The sequence below is a fragment of the Phaethon aethereus genome (genome assembly GCF_964289735.1).
Source record: "Phaethon aethereus genome assembly, chromosome: 1".
Lineage (NCBI taxonomy): Eukaryota > Metazoa > Chordata > Aves > Phaethontiformes > Phaethontidae > Phaethon > Phaethon aethereus.
The window spans coordinates 123,391,278-123,406,233 of record NC_138575.1 but is presented as its reverse complement, the minus strand read 5'-3'; positions in this window follow the sequence as shown (position 1 = coordinate 123,406,233).

Below are 14,956 nucleotides of genomic sequence, written 5' to 3'. Positions count from 1 at the left end.
CAAGGAAAATTTTGCTCTGTTTTTGTTGAAATACAAGAATCACGGAAACATTCATGATTAGTTACTTCATTTTATGCTTGAGTACTGCCTGTGACATCAACACAATGCAACACAACAGTGAGGTAAGCTGATAGTGATGTTTCGAATACAAGATGACCATGGGAACTTTTAAACATTTTGAGAGTATCTATTACTTTCCTGTACTCCCATCAGGCCTGAATGTCAACCAAATCGCCCCTCTGATTTAACACCAAAACTATTCATTGGCTTTATTATGACCCAGATTATAAAAATATTCGGACATTTTACTCCCAGAGATTTCAGTGAGCTTTAGGCTTTGAATGCCTTTAATAATGTGGACCCCTGCATTCAGTTTACCATCAGTGATGGATCAAAACCAGCGGAATGTCGATGGGTACTTGGTCTTGTTGCAGCCTCAGCACTTCTCACGTCTCTATTTGTCATTTTTCTTTCACTGACACCTTCAGAGCCTTGTGGAAGGTCTCAGCTGCAAAAGCCGATGCAGCTACAGACACACAGTATTAATTGCAGAGAGCAAGCACAGCTGAAGCGGGGCAGGGATGATTTTCCCTGGTGCCTTCATGTAAACTTTGCTTAGAATAGCATAAAAAACCCAGCTGTATCAGACTGAAGGAAATATGCATTCATCGCGGCATCCTGGCTTGGACAGTGACCACGTGCTTAGAGAAGGGTGTAAGAACAACGTAAAGATTGAATGGTATTACTTTGACATATGCTCCCAGTTTCCAGCAATTTCTTGACCTACAAGCAGTTTTTGCTTATAGTTCTCTGACAAGATCTTCTTCTGTGATGCCTCTAACTTCTTTCTGAGCATTGAATTAACATTGAGCCCCGTGGCAGGGAGTGTCACACTTCGTCATGATGTGGAATCCAACCCCTTACAAAAACAGTGGGCTTAAACGATGCTTCTACTTCCCCCAGGCTGACGGCCCTCTCCACTCCAACATTATTTTTCATAACCAAATGTAAATAGGAACATCTAGTAATTACGCATCGCACACATACATACTTCACGGAGTCATAGAATGGTTTGGGTGACCATCCCAGTCCAACCCCCTTCTGATTCTCCTTCAGGTGCCTTTCAGTTTAGACACTTGAAATCAAGGACTAAGTCCACCTACCCAGATGTGTTCAGACAATTGCAAGCAATTCTAGCCCAGAAGCCGTGGTAGCTACATTTGCTCAGTATAGTATCACAGATGAAATATCCTTCTCTGCTTCCTTTTCTCCCCGTAAAATTTCACCTGGGACCCAAAAATAACTTTCTGGATAACAGAAATTGATACATTGCCACAAAATATTTCCATCTCAGCGAGCTAGTATCTCTGGCAAAAAAACAAACCCAAACCTATTTAGGGAGGAATTTCAAAGTTGCTCTAATGAGTGACTTAACTAGGCTCCCCAGGCCTTGCTCATGGTTCTATACATGCGCTGATCTCTGCCTGATGGCATTTGGCTTAGTTTTGTGTCCCTGAAAAATAAACAGAAGGTTTGCCAGTGGCTTCAGTGAGAACAGATTGAGGCTATAAAGAAATCAAGACAATTTCCTTCTGGAAACCAGTAGCTTTCTGCTAGTAGAGGAATCCAGAGGAAGAGAAGGCAGCATGACCTGTGGAAACACTTCGTTACCTCAAAATGTCCAGCCTTTCGAAAGGCTGTAATTAAAACGCAGAGATTGGGAAAAAAAAAAAAAAAAAATCTCTCTGAGTGCACATAGTAGCAGCCCTGGAGGCAGCTGCTGTGGGTCAGGGGAGAAATGGGGGGCAGAGAAATGGCCATAGGCACTGAGCCATAAAAGTCCTCCCTGAGGTGGGTGAGAGAGGGCTGTGCCTGGTGCCCTGCAGGACCGGTGTCCAGCACCAGCTTGGCTCACACGCGTTGGCTGACACGCGTTTTCTAGGGAGAGCCTAGAAATGAGGAAATGAGAAAAGAAGGATATTTTCTAAAGCCCTCTGCATCCATTTTCAATGAAATAAGGAAGCAAGAAACCTGCAGTTGCTGAGAGTCTGATGTATCCAATCTGATGGTACGGCTTTTTGCAACCTTTTTCTAGCCTCATTTTACACTAAAAATACTTTATGTCATTTCCTAAAAGGTTTCACAAGTGTTTCTAGTGCACTAGAAAGTAAGCAATTCTCTGTATCCTGACACACAAATGCCTCAGTTCCTCATTAACCTTTCTAAAGGATGTGATCTCCTGTAGTTCTGCAGAGGGGACTCAGCTTGGCTGTGGGGTTCTTGTTTCATGTTACTTCATAGCTCTATAGGGAAATAACTGGTGATTTCGAAGAAAAAGAAAGGAAGTAAAAATGGCAAGGGAACAACAGAAGCATCTCTATTATTTTTCTACACTAGATTATCTCTAGATTGCTGTGCAATTGCCTCATATTTAAAGAAACCTAAGGGGAAATCAAGCAGTTCACACAGTCCAAAATGCTGTATTAGATTATATCTGAATCAGATGGTATTTAAAGCCCATTATAGCTAGAATACGATCACACACATGCACAGGCATCCATATAACTTTTGCAGCAACACAGCTCCTTCACTGCTCCTCATGGTGGTGACCACAAGCTCATAAATGCATCCAGAGGAGGAGAACAGCAAGGTGACCTCACTACTGCATCACAGAGCTCCAGACAGGGCCAGCTGGCCTCACCACAAGGCAGATCTGCATGGAGGCTAACCCTGAGCAGCCCCCTTCCCCTCCCAAGGGTCCATCACCATGCTCCCCATCTCAAGAGTTCAGGAGGCTGTGAGGAGAGTTCAGGCGCATCAAGTCCTCCAGTTCAGCCTATGAACTACACATAAAACAGCTAGATGCTGTCTTTCACCTACTTCTTGTCATATCCTCAGTCCTCTTACCTCTTCCTGAAGGTGTGCCTTCACCACCTACCAACATCCCCTTATTCAGCTACCAAGGCGTCTCAGCTCACCTTCAGGACGTCTCTCGTCCTTCCAAGGACACTATGCTATCAGCCTGCCACAGGTCCTATTTCTGAGTCATGGGAGATATAAACATACCCAGGACCTCAGGCAGAAGTGGCCTCCCCGTTCCACTAGCAACCCACTTGCTCTCCACTCATCCCCAGCAGCTCACAGTCACTTGCCTTCATCCCTCCAGCATCCAAAACCCAGCTGGTGAAGCAACTGGGGCTCAACAAGCACTCAAGTTGCTTTATTTTGGTACCTTCATAAGCCAATTTGGGAATTATTTGTGGAAAGGAATCACTCATCATTGACATACAAATGGTGGCTGTACTATATGTTGTTTCCCAAGCCAGTTACTGGCTGTAAACAGCTGTATGAAGTGAGGGAGGTGACAGGGAAAGGGCCAGGCAGCTTGTCCCTCTTGTCTGATTTACACATCTAGACAATTAGCCAGACTGTGTCACATACCTTTAATCCACACACAGAGGTATTTTACCTAACAACTTTCTGTGGAAAGTAAATAGACCAAACACGTTAAAGCACCATAAGCAATCTTACCATTAATGTAATTTTCCACGTTTTTCCACACATTCATCAAATATCTACAAAAGGTATTCCAGTGGTAAAAAAGCCCATCTGAAATGCAAGTGCACGTGCTGTTTCTAAAACCTGCTTTGCCACTTTCTCGCAGCCCTTTGAAAATGGTGTGCATGGAGGGTGCTCATGGGCACCCAGCAAAGAGCTGCACCTTGCTCTGTAGCTCTTTCCCGCGGTTGGCTGCCGGGACATACCACAGCCAGAACAAGGAGCATCACAACAGAATCTGACCCAAACATTTTAAACTTTATTCTTTATGGCTGTAGTTCATTCTTCCTGTCTAGCTCCACTATTTTAATCTTTTATGGCAGGACTTTGTCATATATTACATATATATTTTACTGTCCACAGGCAAAGGTAGCAGTGGATAAACGTTTGATTTCCTCTTGCCGATGGGTAGCTGCTGCCCAGGAAGTGATACGCGAAACAATAAAGCTGTAACCAACGTCTTACTGTATATTATGAGAAGAGTCATATAACAAAGCTAGATGCTATATGCTAGGTTCTGAGGTTTCCAATTTGAGTGATTTACATTACTTTATATCTTTCTTGATCATAAAAGGAACCTCAGAAGTCTAAATATTACTAAGCTGTTCACTTTCTTGACTTCCTACTGCATTGTGTGATTTTTGTATAAATAAAACCAGAAAACCTTAGTAAAAGACCATAGATGTCGCCCTGTAAAATCACATAGAGCAAGTGGAGCCAAATTCCAGAAACAGAAGTGAGAAGATTTTTCAAAAGGGAGCTCTTGAGGGTTTTTTGACTGAACACACACATATAAAACTGAAGATTTTTTGTTACTTTTTGAATGCCATTTAAAAAATACCAAAAAAAGTAAGCAACCAAACTTCTTATCCTTTGCATATACTTTTAATGAAAGCAGTGTCTCGTCCTGCTTGTTTACTTAAGTTGTTTTTGAAAAATGGAAATCCTTCCTGCTAATGGGCACAACTGAAGATGAACTGTTTGAGCTCAAATGTTTTCCAAGCGTGCCAAGAACAGACCATAAAGTGAAAAAAAAATTAACTAATTAGTTTACTTGTCCCCGAAAACGAAACTAACAGGCAAAAGCCTTTAAAGAATACCGTTCAGATATACTGGTATCAAAGGAAGAGACTGCTGATAATCCTGGATTCCTTTGCAATGATTTATTCCATATTTTATTGCACAACTTATAAAGAGAATTGCAGCAATTGGAGTCCTTACAATACTACAAGAGATTAAAAGATTTTCTTATCAGACAATTCAGAATTGTGATGATTCACACCTTCATTATTTCTTGAAACACTCCAGCTTCCTCCACAAGTACAGCAAAGGTTTTGCATGACTACATCCCTTAAACTAAACAGTGCTCGTGCCTTTTTCCCACGGTGCTCAGAACAAGCTAGGGGTGAAAGAGTAACCCTTTCAAGACAGTTAAACAACCGTCATTATTTTAAAATAAATGAAGAGGAGCCCGGTTATTTACGACTATGTGCTCATGTTTTATGCATGCCTTACCTTGGAGACATTTGATAGCGCCCTAGAACACTTTGTTAGCTGCAGTCTTCAATAATCGTTTGGTAAGAAGGTCACATTGGCCTACTCGCACGGAAAAGGTGGAGGTTTGAAGACACAGTTTAACAGAACAAATGGAAAGACAATGGAAAAATATTTTCACTGACAGGGTTTCCATGCAAGCACAAAACCTGGGTCAGGGAAAGTCACTTCTCACTGCCAGGTTAAATTAAGGAAACGCCCAGCCTTGCTGTGCAGGGTGGAAAAACAGAATGAGAATGAGCCACTTGCAAGGAATTTCTTAAAATCAGCAAAGAGGAGCCATCATACTTGCAGAGAGTTTTGCTGGGTGCCCGAACCAAATGCTAGCACAGATCAGACTGCTCTTATGTTCAGGCCTGCAGAAAGGATGGAAGCTGAGACCCAGATAGAAAGTAAGCACCTGAAACTCAGTGAGGAGGTCCAAGGAAGACTCTTCTGTTTTTCATACACTTCTTTGGTACACGAGAGACCTCAGGGGTTGTGCTTGAGAACCAGCTGTACATGAGTGTCTCATTCTTCACACTTGCTCCACAGCATCCTCATATGAAATTATGTTTTGGTTCTGTAACAGGTAGGCATCTTCTCCACAGGCGTGGCTTTTATCAGGAATGTCAGGAATTCCTTGGTAAAATGGGTCAGGGTACCCATTCAGGCTTCTAAAGGATGATGAAGTGCTGTGTTACGAGTCCTGACTTAGGGACTGTGTGTTTTAACCCCACATTTCCCCCATTATTAACTCCAAACTCTGCCCCAAAGAAGTCATGAGAGGAGCCCCTCTTCACTTTTGTAGTATCTCCCATTAGGAAATACCGAGAAGAAATCAATTTGGATACTGCCAGTCACACAGAAGATGCCAAGTCTGAGGCACAGACTCAGAGGCGGCATGCTTTCTTCTGCGTATAGTCTTGAGGTAGGGAAGATGAAAGCTTTCCCTGTCCCCTACAACGCGCACACGCGCGCTTCATTCGGGAGGTTGCAGTTCTGTTTTGAACACAAAGTTTACTTACTACCCACAAACTGGTGACCACCGGTACTTCTCCTGTTGTATTCTTCTCATTGAGCTGTGTGGCTTATGAAAGCTTGAAGTGCTTTATCCCTGGGATGTCATAGCGCACAACAAAAATACACGTCTCTATCACCTTCTATCCTGAGGAGCCCTAAAATGGCACTTCAGTGACTTCCCAACCTCCATGTAAGGGTTCTTTTTAATTGAGAGTTTCATGGGTGAAATATTTAATAGAATGTGAGCCCTGTAGCTCATTTAGCTTTGTAGATAGCATATTGTGCTTGAGTCCCTCATCCATTCATTCACTTGCATTACATCATAAAGGTATTTTTTAGAAATAAAACATGAATAGGGAGATATTTTTTTAAAGCTTAGTGATTAGCTGGAGATTAGAATTCAATTGAACAGTTTAGTTAAATATGGGTTTGTGTGTGTTGATACGGCTACCCATTGTCACAGCAGGTATGAGATGTTTGGCAGTTTCCCAGCTTTGCTCTCCAGTGGGGGTTTGTAGCAACACAAAAAAGCAGTGGCCCACCTTTCAGTGAAATAAACTATTTCTCAAAAAATGCTTATTGAAATCTTGCCAGTTTTAAGAGAGAAATTTGCATGAAACTATTTTTGTTTGTTCCAAAGTTTTACATTTTTTTGACAGAAAATTCTGGGTTTAGTTGATTATTTATAGTTGGGGTTTGTTCCCCCTTCAAGCTAGATCTGGAGAAACAATATTAGAAGAAGAAATAATTGGGGAAGCCAACAGTCAGCTGCTTTCTCTGAAGAATATTGGGCAGATGACAAACCCACTACAAAATTTGGCACACTATTTATGGACAGAAAATTTTCAGAGAGAAATGACACTCTAGAGATGGTGCTAAAGTTGTATGATAGTTTTTCCTACTAAAACTGAAGGACCAGAATGACAGACAGATGAAAATGAACCAACTTCTGTGCTCTCTCCTATGATAATGGTAACTCATATATTTCTCAGTGTGAGGTATCTTTTTCTGAGCAGTAGCAACATTAATAAATGGTACTCTGAATGAGAGAGATTTTTGAAATAATCTATTCCAGGTTAGCCTACCATTAGCAATAAAATACCTGTGATTTGCACAAAATGGGTAATTTGAGACCTTTTTTCAACTGGTGTAACTCTTTTTTTCTTTTAACTCTCAAAAATACAAAAAATATTCTCAGAAATGTTCCCAGCAGCCTTTCTGGCTCTGAGCAGCTCTCCAGGTATTAATAAAAAGTCATGCTCAGCTGTGCTGTTACCAGTGTACAGTGAACACACTTAGCACACTAAGCCTTGATTTCACGGTAAAAACAAGAGAGTCAAGCAAACTCTAACATCTCCTCCTGCATTAGGAAACTCCATAGTTACGGTAAGTCCTGAAGGATGATAGCAGCAGTGCCACTTGCTAAATACACAAAGTAGAGGCAAAAGACCCCAAGTCAGTTGTCTATGTCACCCATGGAGCAACCAGTGCACAGTGCAGCAGGGCACTACGGTGCTGGCGTGGTGAACGCTGTAGCACCCACCTCAGCAGACCGTGCACACCGAGGGGTGGCATGACGGCATTTCTTCATGTCCTCCGTGACTTGCCGGTGCCACAGCTCCGCTCTGCCCCTGGAAGTCTGACCTCGCGCTCATGAAAGCAGGAGAGAAAAGACGCATCGATTTCAGTAATCCCAGACCACACTCTAAAGGCATGTGATGAAGGCAACGCAAGTGCACCTACAGAGCTTTACATCCCGGCGAAGCCACGTTCCCCAAAGATACGGATCACACGCTGCCGTAGCGTTACAAACACTGCGCGGAGAGATCCTTTCTGCCAACACCTAAGCAATGGCAAGGGAGCACGACGATGCAGGTTCAGCTCTGTGTCCTGCCAGAAACCTGACTTCACACACTTGTCTCCCCTATGACCCAACTAACCCAGCGAGTGACAGCCTCATTATAAATATCCAAGAATCATGAGGTTGTCACTTTCCCACTGTCACAGATAATTAACTTCTAGGAATAACTATGGGAACTATTTTATTTGGCCACCCCAAACATGGGCCTGGAGTGAATGTGTGTATCTGCCCTGCCTGAATTGGCTGAGAAAAAACACCCCTCTGCTAAGCACCAGGGCAGGTCGCTGCCTGCGGGTACGTGCCCTCTGTTCAAGGCTCTGCAATTGGCTAGAAGCAGCACCGTGATTTACACCACCATTTTCAATCACTTGCACATGGTGGCACTTGTGGACAGAAGAGAGATAAAAGAGCCCGTTTGTGTAAAACCCTCGAAAAGTGCAGGCATACCTCAAAGAAACCACGTATATAAGCTGTCATTTCAGTTAGAAAAATCTAGACATAACTGCATAATTAGGAACAGCTAAATTGCCTGCTCTTTCATCAACGGCACAAGGAGAAATTTATTTCATTTAATAAACTGCTCTTAATGATTACTGTTTGTTTGCTTTCTAAATCTCAAAGTAATCATGTACTGCAACTGCAAAATTCTGGCTACGGTGGTTGTGTCCCAAACCTAAATGACAAAAAAAAAAAAAACCTCTTCAGTTTTCCAGTTTGAGGGTAGCTTTTCCCCAGCAGCCCTTTACCACCAACCTGCGAGCCTCCTGCCAGCTCCTGGTCAAAAAGAGGGACCCCGACTTACAGAGTGGAGGGCTGCCAAGAACATGAAACCAACACTTATATCTCGGGGACACCAGAAAGCTGTAAACTGGCTGTTTATAGTGTAGCAATTGTTTTATAATAATTGTCCGCTATACCTGCATCCTGTTCCTGTTCCAGGAGTTTACAATGGATCAATGTACCCAAAGTGTTTATACCCACATCAACCTGCAGCGACACAGTTTAAAGACCTTTTCTTCCCCTCGGCTGGACTGCCCAAAGACAGCAGCCCCATAAGGAATTTGTTCTCCCCTCAAAGAAGGATTACAAAAAAGCAAGGACCTCTTGCTCATTCTGCCCATGCACAAGCACCGGAGTGCAGAAAGGACGGTACAGGCACGAATGGCGGGAGGGAGGCCGTGTCATTCGTGATTTCCCTTTTGCAGTAGCTTTTGGAGCTACACAGTGACTTTCCAGACAACTTTCCAGGAACTGCCAGCTGGAATGCCAACGTGGAGAAGCTGCACTTTGCATAGAGACATATGTGCACTCACATACATACACAAGGCCTCTGAACTCACTGCAGGAAAGGGTTTTTTTTCTGAACAGCAGGATAAGAAATGTGTGGAAATTACCCTACCACAAAATCCTCGTGAAGATCAGCCCCTTCGATTTTACCATGGTAGCAAGGTGATATCACCCACAGCTGGGACAAATGCTATTGCTTTCACTTCACTATGGGGGGGAAAAAAATATTTTAAATTCATAGACAGAAAAAAATGACAGAGCTGAGAGGCTGAAGTTAGAGTGAGCCAAGAGTAGGAAGTGCTGCACATAGTATCCTAGAAACAGCTTTCTGTTCTTCAGTCCTTTTAAGTTATTCATTGTAGAAAGGAGGTTGGAAGAAGTGGTGCAGATAAAGCAGATATCAGCTGAATTTTTGCCAAGCGGTCATTAATCCCCAAAATTTCAATCATATTTTCATTAAAATTTAACAGTGGAGACATACCCGTAACTATCCAAACACAACTGAGTTTGTGCTTCAGGAATGCATACACGGGTGGGAAAAACAATAGCTGGATGGAAGGAGCTGCCTGAGACATTCCCTCACCTACAGCCCTGAAAAATAAGGCCACTCAAATGGTGAAATTATATCATGTGTTTTTTATCTGTAGCTTACACCATGAAAACATGTATGTGAAAGGCTGAACACATTATGATCTCAGGAAACATATCTTTACCCAGATGAGGATGAGGATGGTTCTCTCCAAAGAAGAAACTTGATTTGTTCCCTCATTATGAAAGAGAATCTAGTCATGTTTTTAATGGTGCTATGAGAAACGGTACTTTGCCTTGGAGAGTTAAACAAAGCTGAGTAAGAACGCAGTAGATTTAAGGAGCGGTCTTGGAATGTTATGCAGATGCTAGTTAAGATGTAGACATATCTGCAAAAATATGCAGCCCCTCCTTACAAATCTTTTACCTTCTAAAACATATATCAAGCTTAAAATGGAGCAAAAGTTCTGCACACCCTTAGTGAAACCTAAAGTGACAAGGAATTCACCTGTTTTCAGATTTCTCTCCCTTTCAAAACTGAGTCAAGATTGCTTTGGTGAGAGGAGTTAGCAAGTTTTGCAAATTTATATCATGTCCAAATGGGAGACAGTGATTAAAAATACATCATTCTCTTTGGGTTTAGCTTTATCCAAGGCTGAACCTTCAAATAGAAATTCCAGTATGTATGAGGGGAGGAAAATCTAATTGGGGAAATGGAGAAGAATGTAGCTTGCAAATTCAGAATTATTTCATCAAAGATAAACTAGTTTGTCTTTTTCATAGCAGGAATTAGAAGCGACAGATGGTCTTGTTGCTGAACCAAAGGTGTAGAAGTCCTAAGATTCAATCTGTATTTCTGGCTCTGAAGCAGATTTCCTGTGCAAGATAGGGCAAAACCCAGCATTTCAGCAATGGCCAGCTTTTGCAGACTTAATCTGAAACACGTAAGATCTGATTTTTAGAGAAGTGGACTAGAAGCCCCAGTTGACTTTCAGTGGGAGGGACAAATGTAAAGCCACTCTGAAAAGTAGCTTCCTTCTCTCAGATTGGATAACAAAAGCTGAAAATTTAAAAGTTGTGCCAAATCTTGAAAACTCTGACCAACACTCTTTCTGAGCAGTAGCTTTCCTGTCTGTGAAACAGAGATGTTCTTCTGTTTATCACCTTCCAACATTCCTGTATGTCCACAGGAACACAAAAGAAGAGCAACAGAGCAGTGGTAACATCAATAACAATACCTACAAGTAAGACACCTTTTACATATTCCATTACATAAGCCTGCCTTCAATTAAATCTTACCAACTTTGTTCACATGCACTGAAATGGCCTATTACGGTGCTGAATTGCATTAAGCTGAATTTGAATTTTATTTCTGGATGCAGATATATTTTTAGTTAGCTTATGCATTTCCCTCATTTCTGAAAATGGTAAATTGACTTCGCTATTTCTCCAACCAAAACGTTAAAAGTAAATGCCACCATAAAACTAAAACTCTCCAGTAACTCTTGGCTTTTGACCAGAGATTAAAAGTTCAGCAAAGATGTGGGTGAAACCAATGCCATTATTTGCAACCCATGAGAAAATCCACTCAGGTTCTGCTGCCCAAGGCTCGGAGGTCCCGAGATACGCATACTCACGTCTGGTGGGGCTGAGCAGGACTTCCCTGCTCATGACATCTTCCAACAAGCCGAGGACGCTGCGGAGCTGAGGCCAAAAGTACCTCCCCATGCACTCTGGCAGCGCCCACCTTGGTGCTTCAGCAACGTGGAGGAGGAAAAGCAGAGCTGGCATGGAGAAGGAGCTAGGAAGAGGTTTAGTGGCAAGAGGGGAGCGAGGGGTTGAGCTGGAGCAGCCCAAACTGCAGAATGGAGAAATGGAGACATTCAATGAGGACAAAAGAGCTACAGGGAAGGCAGCAATTGGCCAAAGAAGAGGTGCAAAATGGATCAGCTTGGGAAAGATGGGACTAGGAAGGAAGTCAAAATCTAGACTGAAATCTAGTATTTCCCCATCATCCTCATCAGACTGTGAAAGACACCAGCAAAATTATGGGCTTCTCCATCAAGTTATCAAATAACCTCACGGCTGGTCACTCAGTTACTCTAATTGGTAAAGATCCCTGCATTACATCTAAATTTTATTCCTGTTAATGGAACATGTAGACATAAATTTAGCTCCAGATGATGGATTTTTTTTTTATCATTTTGCTACATTTTAAAACTGAGCATCTTTTAGAAAAAGATGTAATTGTGAAATCAAGCGTTATAAGAATTTAGTTTATGCTAGGACTAAAGTTTCTTGTGCAGATTTAATCTGACATTCTCAAACGTGTATTTTGATACTGTCTTCATTCTTTATGCATCTGAAAGCTACATGATCTCACACTATCATTTATATTGACTGAAAATATATTTTTTCAAGTTCAGATGTTTTTTCTGCTTTTTCTAGATTTTGCACAAATTCTGCCATACAGCATTCTGAGGACGTATTTGGTGAAAATGAGCTTCTGCTGCTGGACCCCTTCTCTGCCACCTTCAAAAAAATTCCATGCACCCTTGTATTTTTGATGAACTCCAAGGCAAAAATAAAAACCCAGACAAAATCTCTTTTTTTGTTTTTGCAGATGTGAAAAAAAGACTTTTCTTTCTATCAGTGCAATTATTTGGAAACAATACTTTTTGCAAGACAAGTCAGAAATTACAAGATAAATAAATGCAAAATAAAAGTACCATCTCCTATCTCCTTATGACACTTTGCTAGCTTGTCAAAGAGAGAAGCTGAGTATTTGCTGCCCTCAAGTGGTCTCCTATTTTCTTCTTTCTACAGGCATTCACAATGCCGCTTCATCCTTTTTATAGCTTAAGTTCAGTGTTTTTTGAAAGAAAATCAAAATATTGGAGAAAACAGAATTCAGCTTTCATTCTGAAAACATAAATTTTAAAAAATATGTATTTCTCCTCAAATACTTTAAAAATGTTTGATAAGCCAGATTTTGGATATGCTTCATCTCTGTTTTACTGTACTGTAGAAAAAATAGGATGCTGACATACACAGCTACACAAAATAAGTGCTCCAAAAATCTGAATATTGCTGATTATTCTTTTGTGGCTGTGAGTTTGTGGCCTTGATTTTTCAGGCTATGCAAAACAAACCAAGAAATATTCTCTGAGAAAAAAATTCTTGCTTAAAGAGGTCATTTCTAAAGTGTAATGGGAAAAGTCTGAGTTTGCCATATCTTTATAGAAGATCATGTTGAATTACTGACAATGGGCTCAAAATGTCAGCGAAATGGGATTGCTACCACACTTCAAAGGTGAGGTATAACTGATTTAGGAGCTAATCCAGTTGCAGCTCAGAGACAGCCAGATCAGATTCCAGCTCAGCTGAAACGAGCAATAAGAATCGCATTTTCGGACTGCATTACATGAGGAAAACCTACCCTTTCCAAAGACAGTCCAGACAGAAACCTTCTGCAGCAATCCAAGTGCCTTATTACAACCTTCACCTGTTTTCCCAAACCGGCCCCAATCCCCGTCGCCTGAAGAGCGATTAAGAGCTCCTGTACGGGAGCTTGTGTTACTCTCTGCATCCAGGAGCATCAAGGAACTGCAGAACTACCCCATTGCATCAGACTATTAATACGTGTCATCGGACCATTCAGAGGCCGTGAGTGCCAGGTCCCATGGTGGTATGTCATACAGATACAAAGCAAACAGATGGTGCCTCCAGGATGATACGCACGCTTGGTTACAAGAAGACGCGACAATCAGACACAAAGCAAAATCGGGGAACAGGAGCAGGACAAAATGAGCGAGGAGAGCAAGTCCTGCACAGTTCCCTATGTCTTTATGTAGTAAAAAACATCTGCATATTAACATGAAATAATAGCTCTGGATGCATTTGTGTTTTCCCCCGCTCTCCAATTTTGTCCTAATGTCCCCGTTCCTCTCTGACATATGTTGCAATCCTGTTGTGAAACCAGTCATTTTCTGACATGTCTGAAAATAGGAGGTGGGCAGGACATGAAATGACTAAACACCCATCATTTGGGAGTGACTCCAGAGGAGGTGTGAATTGCACATTCAGAAAAAAAAAAAAAAAGAGAGAAGGAAAAGGAAAAAGGACAGTAAACAACGCAATCTTTTCTATTTACTTCTAAGATGGCACATACCCTGAATTAGGATAACTGCACGCTTCTGGACCCTCGCCTGGACAGCCCCTGCCCCTGCCCCTCCTTGCAGGTGCCGAGGCAACGCCAGGGAGGTGCCTCTGCTGCGCGGGGGGACCACCCCGAGGTGCAGCGCCCGACGCGGCCCGCGCCGTGCGCCGAGCGGGACCCCCCCTCAGCGTGCGCCTGTGCTGCCAGCCGCCAAGCGCAGCCTCGGCTGCCCTCCCAGCTGACTTATCCCCCCGGGTGTAACCCTGGCCTTCGACTTGTCCGCTCTTCCTAGAGCTCCCTTTCGGTTTGTGAAACCATCTTCCGTACTTATTTTCGAAGCCGTGCAAGAACACGCGTCCGGTCACAGAACGCGCATGTTTTCAGTTGGCAAAGTCAGAGTCACGGCAGTAACGATTTGGGTTTGCTTGGTAATGAGAGCAACTGTTTGTCGTCTTTACATTTCTTCAGGGCACTACAGCCCTGCTTCCGAAATCCCTCAGGTGAGCCTTCCCCTCCCTGTGAGTGCCTGAGCACGGTGAGTAACAGCAACAGACGCTCATCCCTGCAAACACCCTCTTCAGCTGAGGGCTGTTGAGGACACAAGGGACATCTATTCCTAGGCCATTTCCCATAGAAGTTTTCCTTCGATTCTGATCAGCTGTGTTTTTACCACATAGTCTGCCTATGGCGTCCATGCCGGGCAGGACGTCAGCAGTGCTTTAAGGGCTCTTACAAAGGAGTGGCAATGAAGCCCCGAGTTCAATCTGTGCCAGGCAGAAAAGCTACAGGGATCTCGTACCTCCCTGCACCCTGTCTGGATTCAGCAGCACTTGCAGAGGAGACATCTCGGAGCTCAGGCCAGCCACCCCGGGGACTTCTCAGCACAGTGAGTCATCAGAGCGTGCCCAGGGCAGAGACCTGGACCATTTTCCTCAGGGTTGGCCACACTGGAGATCTGTGAGGCCGTGGCCTTGTAGGGCCTTGACCTGTCACCAGTTGTAGCCAGA